General features: G+C 43.5%; 1 protein-coding gene across 3 annotated transcripts in view; it reads left to right on the top strand.

Moving 5' to 3' along the window:
• The first annotated feature begins 5,631 nt into the window (after nt 1–5,631).
• STAT1 (signal transducer and activator of transcription 1) overlaps nt 5,632–8,342 on the top strand; it is a 43,282-nt gene continuing 40,571 nt past the window's right edge. The window contains exons 1-2 of one of the 3 annotated variants that reach the window (XM_025404105.1): nt 5,632–5,864; nt 6,202–6,355. The gene's annotated coding sequence lies outside the window, so the exon portion shown is untranslated. The remainder of the gene's footprint in view (nt 5,865–6,201; nt 6,356–8,342) is intronic. The other 2 variants (XM_025404103.1, XM_025404104.1) reach the window with 2 other exon arrangements.

The following is an 8,342-nucleotide window of genomic DNA, read 5'->3' as shown; positions in this document are numbered from 1 at the left end:
ATTTCTATATATTATTACAATAATAGGATAATGCTGTCTATGTTTTCTTTCCGTCATTTTCATTTAATTTTATACGTGAATATTTTCCAATGTGAAATTAAATAGTCTTTGAAAGCCTAACTTGATATTCCACTATATGAATTGTGCTTTAACTGTCAGTTGGAAAATTCGGTTTCTGATTTTTCACCATTATAAGTGAAGCTGCTATGAACATCATTCTGCATAAAGCTTTCATCTATATCTGATCACTTCCTTATAGCAGATTTCTGTAAGTTCAAGAATATTATAAAAACTTCTAAAAAAATGATTGTGTTCCCTACGTTATAATCATCAATAGAATTCTGGTCGATGTGTTATTTTTCCTTCATGTAAAGAACACAGCTTGCTTGCATATGGCCATTTTCCTAAAAGTATTCATAGCTTTCCTTCATATTGGGATGAAATATGTCATGTACATAGTGCAGTTTTGTTCAAACCATGATATGCATCCCTGCATTTTAAGCAGCTGCTATCTAGGCGGCCTCTTGTACTTATTAACTGGGAAGAAGATACACACACCAAGACGGGTAAGTGTACAAAACCCAAATCCAGAGAACTACAAGAAATGATAGAAATCTTTTATTTCAATTCTATTATATTACAGATGAACAAATACAGTTTACACTGATGAACTGACATTCACAGTATAATAGCAAGCCTGACAGAAAGGAGGAAAGGTGAAGAGGCATTGACTGGAATTTTTGGAAATTCCTACTACCACATATTTAGCTTATAATATTATTGCAAACATTGGGGACATATGGCTGAAATACAAAATGGTAGCTGGAAGGAGAGGGAAAGTAAAAACATATTACTATAGATTGGTTCATCAGATTTGTAGCTATCATTTTGAAATAGATCAAGGCTATAAAGAACGCACAGAGCCACTAAGTTTTTTTTATAGGAATGTAGTAAGGACAAAGATAAAGCATTCCTTGAGGATGAGAGACCCCAGGAGAAATTCCCATGGTTGGGAAGGGCTATGGACCTGTTCCACTTAATTAAGTTCCGCTTACTTAATTGTTTTAGAATTCAGTCGTAGGATGTTTTGTTTCATTTCATAAATTCTTTATGAGTGATCTATTGCTACATAACAGACCAAACTATTCCCAGAACTTTGGTAAAACATCATTTATCAGTGCTTGTGAGTCTAGGATATGCTGGGGAGTTCAGTTCACCTGGGTCAGGCCCCCACTTTATCTTGCCTGGGTTCTCTCATAAATCTGAGGTCTAAACTTGAACAACTGCTGTGATTCAACTGTGGTCTGTGTGGTCTCTCATGCTCCTGCAGGCTAGCCGGACTTCTCATGGAGGTTGGGCAGGGTTCTGAGAGCAGAGTGTATAGGGCCTCTTGAGGCCTAGACTCCAAATGTCACAATGTCACGTCTGCGGCAGGGTGGGGAAATAATAGAACAGGGAATAATGTGGACATTATTGAAAATAATTTATCAGGAGAACCTTCTTAATTTCAATTTCATGTAATGAGAACTATATAACTGATATCTTTTTGCCTTGGTTTGCAGGCTGCACTAGTTATTGTAGATATTTCTGCTATAAGTTGCTTTAAATGCTTTGTGCAACAAGCAGATGTAACTAAGTAAGTACAACTGAATGATTTGGGTATAAAAAAAAGGTGAGTGAAGACTAGGAATGATACTGTCCTTTCTCCAAGCAAAATAGAGTTCCTCCAAATGGGAAGTATGGAGTAGTTCTTAAGTCTTTCTACTGTAACATCATGTGAATTTATGAGTTACTCTGGTGACTTCACTTCAGTTACTGATCATATGATGTAGTTTCTGGATTCCTCACTGTCCTTGACTCTCCTTTGTCTGTACACCAGTTCAGAGATGAAAAATAGTAAATTTCACCTTACCTGTTGCTTCTGATTGATTGCTGGTGACGAAGTGTACCCTGTCATTTGTTGCTCTTTTAAATCCAATACAAGCAGTTGCATTTATTGTTTTAAATGTTATCCAGTTGATCGGAGGCTGAGGCAGGAGAATCGTTTGAACCCAGGAGTGGGAGGTTGCAGTGAGCCAAGATCGTGCCACTGCACTCCAGCCTGGGCAACAGAGTGAGACCTGGTCTCAAAAAAAAAAAAAAAAGTGTTATCCAATTGAGGCCAGGCACATTGGTTCACACCTGTAATCCCAGCACTTTGGGAGGTCGAGGCAGACAGATCACCCGATGCCAGGAGTGTAAGACCAGTCTGGCCAACATGGCAAAACCCTGACTCTACTAAAAATACAAAAAATTAGCTGGGCTTGGTGACGCAGGCCTGTAATCCCAGCTACTCGGGAGGCTGAGGAACGAGAATCACTTGAACTCAGGAGGCGGTGGTTGCAGTGAGTCGAGACTGCACCAGTGCACTCCAGCCTGGCCGACAGAGCGAGACTGTGTCATCAATACATACATACATACGTAGTATCCAGTTGGTTTCAGACCAGCAGCAGTCCTTTGGAATATTTAGATAATTGAGAATTTTGATTTAGCGTGGGTACCTGAGGCATGCTGTCTCTTAGCAGAGGGAAGGAGCACACAAGAACAAGTTGATTACAAAGAACATGCAGTTTCAGGTCAGATGGTCTATACATCACAACTGTCCATATTCCTTTGGAACAAGTCACATGGCCAAGGTCAGAGTTACAGCACACAGAGAGGTATACTCTACCCTTAGTGAACCATGGCAAGGGGTGGGAAGGGACAGAAGAGATTTGAAAATAATGCAGTCTACAGACATAGTGTTAGCTGTTTTTTCTAGTTTTGTGTCTTTTGCAAATTTGACATTGTTGATACAGAGACACAGCTTTCCAAGCTGACTGTTACAAGGCAACCATCACACATTTGTATCTGTCAAATTATGGATTTCTAGGTTTTTGTTTGGCTTTGGTTTGATTGCTTTTTGAAGCAGTCAATATGTTATACAGTAAGAAAATATAAATAGTTTATCCTTCAGGAACACTGAATCTTGGAGGCATAAGGATTGGACACTTCAAAAACCATAATATTAGGAAGTGTATAGTTATTGTCCAAATAAATAGACACATATATTATTAGGTCATTCAGAGACCCCGGATTAATTGCTATAGGTTGAGGTGGTTCTAGAAAGAGAATATAGTATTTGGGCTGGGCTTTAACAGGTGGATAAGAATTTGGTAAGTGAAGAGAGTAAAGGGCAAGACTTGCCATTCAGTATGTACAAAGGGGCAGAAATCAGGAAATTAAAAGCATGGGGGGAGTGTTGGAGGTAGGCGAGGTTAGTTGGGAAATGGGACAATGACAGAAAAGGCTGGAAAGAAGGAAAGAGACATTTTGTGGAGGATCCAGACTAGCAGACAACATTTGTGTTGATCATACGTGCAAGGAGAGTTGTTAAGGCTTTTGAGCAGGGAATGACTACATCAATGCAGTATTTTAAGGAATTTAATTTGGCAAATATAGTGAAGGAGAAAGAGACTAGAAAAAGGTAGTATACCTAGAGATTAGCATAGCATTCCAATTCTCAAGTGATGAAGGCCTATGGTAGGATATTGTCATGGATGCTAAAACAAAGGGGAGTAAGGAAGGAAGCATCCATAGATCTTGATGATCCAAATTGGGATTTGGAGTACCAAATAATCCTATTTGCAGATATTAGGATTATTTAATTCCTTCATGAATATTGAAGCTAATATCTGTGCAAGTTTTGTAGTACCAGAAAAAAATATTTTTAACATGTAATCTACCGTTCCTAGCGTCAGCTTTTGATATGGTTTGGCTGTGTCCCCAACCAAATCTCATCTTGAATGGTAACTCCCACAATTCCCACCTGTCATGGGAGGAAACTGGTGGGAGGTGATTAAATTATAGGGGCGAGACTTTCCTGCGCTGTTTTTGTGATAGTGAATGAGTCTCACGGAGCTGATCATTTTTAAAATGGGAGCTTCCCTGCACGAGCTCTCTCTCTGCCTGCCGCCATCCATTAAAGATGCGACTTGTTCCTCCTTGCCTTCTGCTGATTGTGAGGCCTCTCCAGCCATGTGGAACTGTAAGTCCATTAAACCTCTTTATTTTGTAAATTGCCCAGTCTCAGGTCTTTATTAACAGTGTTAAAAACGGATTAATACAGCTTTTTTCAGAGAACAGTAAAACATTGTGTTGGTCCTTGGGTAAGAGCAGAAGGGACCTTTTTGGTGCCCTGGCATCTCTTTGCAGAGAAGGCTGTTTTCACTGCTAACTTGCTTTGTGAGGGTGCATTTGTGACAAGAAGAACAAATAGATGTGCAAAGAATAAAAAAAAAAAAAAAAAAAAAAAACCTCACACACACACACATATAGGTATATCCATGGGAAATTATTCAGATCCTTCTCCTACCCCAAAGTGCCTAATTATTCAAGGCTTGACTCAAATCCCGTCTACTTGAAGGAACCAATTGATTTTATGAGCATGTAGTCCAAGAAGATTTAGTTTGTCTGGCTTCATTAGTGCCTACCTGGAGAAGTGACATTTGAGCTGAGATTTTAAACTAAGATCTAAAAGATGAGTTAGCCAGCAAAGAGTTGGGTGAAGCAGATGTTGGCTCAAGGGGTTTTCCAAATAGTCGCTGGTGAGAAGTCCCTGAGTTTGGGGAGTTTGGGTTATTTGCAGAACTAAATGCTGAAGTAAGCAAAGCAGAGTGGCATATTATGGGGTTGGAGAAAGAGATAGAGAAACCAGGGTTTTATAGTATGTATTAAGAAACTCAATTTTATAAGAGCAAAGAAAAGCCATGGAAGGATTTTTCAGGTTGGCAAATGACATGATCTGCTTTTCAGTTAAAAACAAAAACAAAACAAAAAAAACCACTCAAACTCTTGTATGGAGAATGGATTAAAAGGGAGCTAAGGGCTGAAGTGAGGCAGCCATTCGGGAATCTACTGCAGTAATGGGAAAGAGAGAAAAGGGAGGCGGCAGAAAGAAGAGATGGAGCAGAGTAAATGAGACTTGAGAAATATTTAGGAGGAAGAATAATAAGGTTTGAGGATCAGGTTTTGAGAGGTGAGGGAGAAGGCAATGTCAAAGATGAATCCTAGGTATCTGACATGTGCCATTTCTAGAAAAAGAGCATGTTTCAGGAGAAAGATGAGTTTGGTTCTGAACATAGTTTGTAGAGCTCACTGCACATACAAGTGGAGAAGCAAGTGGGAGTTGTGGGTGTGAAGCTCAGAGGAGAGATGTGGACAGGATAAGCATTTAGGACCCCTCCATCTAGAAAGAAATTGAAGCTGTGGGTGAGGTCATCACAGCACAGCCTTTAGGAGAAGCCCAGGTAAAGAAGCTGAGGAATGTCTGGACCCTGACAACCTTAACATATAATGGTTTGACAGTGGAGGTGGAGACAATGTAGAAAGAATGCCAAAAAGGCAGGAAGAAGCAAGGAGGATGTGTTACCTTTTGGTCGTTCTCTAAGATATGTAAACAGAACTCCAGTACCTAGCGTGTCAACACGGAACCGGGCTGCAGGTCACCCCCCTAGCGGCCCTGCCCGAAGCCCGAGGAAACACCCAGCGCGTGAGGAAGCAGCGCCCCGCAGAGGGAGGCGGTGGCGCCCGCGGAACAGCCGAGTCTAATTGGCTGAGCGCGGAGCCGCCCGGTGATTGGTGGGGGCGGAAGGGGGCCGGGCGCCGGCACTGCTTTTTCTTCTGCCGGGTAGTTTCGCTTTCCAGCGCAGAGTCTGCGGAGGGGCTTGGCTGCACCGGGGGACCGCGCCTGGCAGACCCCAAACCGAGCAGAGGCGGCCCGGCACGCCCGGGAGAGGCTGCACCGCCACCCCCGACGCCTAGCCCTTCCGGATCCTGCGCGCAGAGTGAGTGGCCGTGAGGTTCCGGGTGCTGGGGGTGGGACGCGCCGGGACGGAGTCCTCGGGCCGTGCAGTTGGACGCCGGGCGAGGACGGGCCGTCTGTGCTGACCCGCGAATCCGTGACCCAAAGAACGTGTCCCGAGTATTCCAAGTGCGAGGAGTGCCCCCTGTTCTCGGAGATGGCACTGCTCAGCACGATTGCCCTTGCCACTCGTGCTCTGGCAGTAAAGAGGACTTGTGAAATAGAATTTTCCTCTAGAAGGCACTGCACCTTCCCATTTACCCTCACTTTCTCCCGTTTCCACCCCCCTTTCCATCAGTCACATTTTCTTCTTTTCGCAGAAAGTTTCATTTGCTGTATGCCATCCTCGAGAGCTGTCTGGGTTAACATTCGCACTCTGTGCATGCAACCTCGACAGTCTTGGCACCTAACGTGCTGTGTGTAGCTGCTCCTTTGGTTGAATCCCCACGCCCTTGTTGGGGCACAAGGTGGCAGGTCAGTAAATGTTCATGGGACCACATGAATGAGTACATGGCTTCGGAATCTTAATTATGTTTCTATGTTTAAAGATGGAAGGGCTTAATGTCTTCCTAGAGTTTAAAAGTGATGTTTAGTTTTTGCAGACCCCCCACCCCCAAAATAATATAATTACTCTTAAAAAAAATTTTCTGAAGAGTTGTGGGGTAGGTATGCAGAGGTGTGGTTGATTGTGCTTTGAATGTTGTTTGTATAGATAGGGAGTTGTTTTCATAGAACAGAAATAGGACTTGAGCCTCCAGCACAGTCCATTGTGCAACCATTGCTAAATGAGGATGCTGGACTCATACTTGTGAGATCATAATATGGTTTGCTTTTTAGTTTCTAATTCCATCTGAAATATACACAATTTGAATTCAACAAACTGTTTTGAGCCCATAGTGTAGGCAGCGCACTGTCCAAGGTCCGTAAGATGTTAAAAAGGAAAATACCCCCACTACACCCCCACCACACCTCACCCATCTTCCGCTGCGGGGTCTCTGGAGGCATCACAGAGCTTTACAAGGAAAACTGGAACTGATGCTCTAATAGAGGTACAGAATTCAGTGAGACACGAGTCAAAGAAAGCTTAATTGTGAGTCTCAGACAGCTTTATGAAAGAAGGGACTTTTGTACATAGCGTTGAATGCTGTAGGAGTTAGAGATGCAAAAATTCGTGGAGAGGCTGTTCCAAGGGCGAGTAGCTGGAGCAAAGCAGAAGTGTTGGGCACCGTTGAAAAACAGTAAATGATGTGGTGACTGGTTTGCTTTGTTGATGGATGAAGATGGGGTGGGTTGGAAATCCGCCTAGGAATGGACAAATCATAGGATTTTTGCACAGGAGATTGATGTGGTCCAATCTGTGTGCAGCAGAGGCTGGATTGGGAAGGTAGAATGTTGGAGACAGGAAGGCAGCAGGTCTTGGGATGGAGCGGAAACAACTCTAAATCTGGGATTTGAGCTAGGTGATTGGGAGATGGCCATGCCACTCTCTGAGTTGGTAACAGGTTCTGTGAGAAGATGAGACTGACTCCAGATTTGTGAACATGAGCGTATTTATTTATTTATTTATTTAGAGACGGAGTCTTGCTCTGTCGCCCAGGCTGAAGTACAGTGGCACGATCTCGGCTCACTGCACCCTTCACCTCCTGGGTTCAAGCAGTTCCCCTGCTTCAGCCTCCCCAGTAGCTGGTACTACAGGTGCACACCACCATGCCCGGCTAATTTTTTTTGTATTTTACTAGAGACAAGGTTTCACCATGTTGCCCAGGCTGGTCTTGAACTCCTGAGCTCAGGCAATCCGCCCACCTTGGCCTCCCAAACTGCTAGGATTACAGGCGTGAGCCACCTTGCCCACCCAAACATGAGCTTATTAATTCACCTCTTCTGTGCCAGGTGCTACATATGTACTAGCTCATCCAGCCTTAACAACCAACTGCGGCAGGGTGTGGAAGCTCACGCCTGTAATCCCAGCACTTTGGGAGGCTAAGGTGGAAGAATTGCCTGAGGTCAGGTGTTTGAGACCAGCCTCAGAAACATAACAAGAGGCTGTCTGCAGAAAATTTAAAAATTAGCCAGGCATCTTGGCTCATGTTTATTGTATTAGTCTGTTCTCATGCTGCTATAAAGAACTGCCTGAGACTAGGTAATTTGTAAAGAAAAGAGGTTTAATTGACTCACGGTTCTGCATGGCAGAAGGCATCTCTTCACAGGGCAGCAGGAGAGAGTGGATGCAAGCAGGGGAAATGCCAGATGCTTGTAAAACCATCAGATGTCATGAGGCTCACTCATTATCACGAGAAGAGCACTGGGGAAACTGCCCCCATGATTCAGTTACCTCCACTGGTCCCGCCCTTAACACGTGGGAATTATATTACAATTCGAGGTGAGATTTGGGTGGGGATGTAGAACCAAACCATATCACTTGCAGTCTGAGCTCACTGGGAGGCTGAGGTGGGAGGATTGC

The sequence above is a fragment of the Theropithecus gelada genome, chromosome 12 (assembly GCF_003255815.1).
Source record: "Theropithecus gelada isolate Dixy chromosome 12, Tgel_1.0, whole genome shotgun sequence".
Lineage (NCBI taxonomy): Eukaryota > Metazoa > Chordata > Mammalia > Primates > Cercopithecidae > Theropithecus > Theropithecus gelada.
This window is presented reverse-complemented; position numbering and strand designations above follow the sequence as displayed.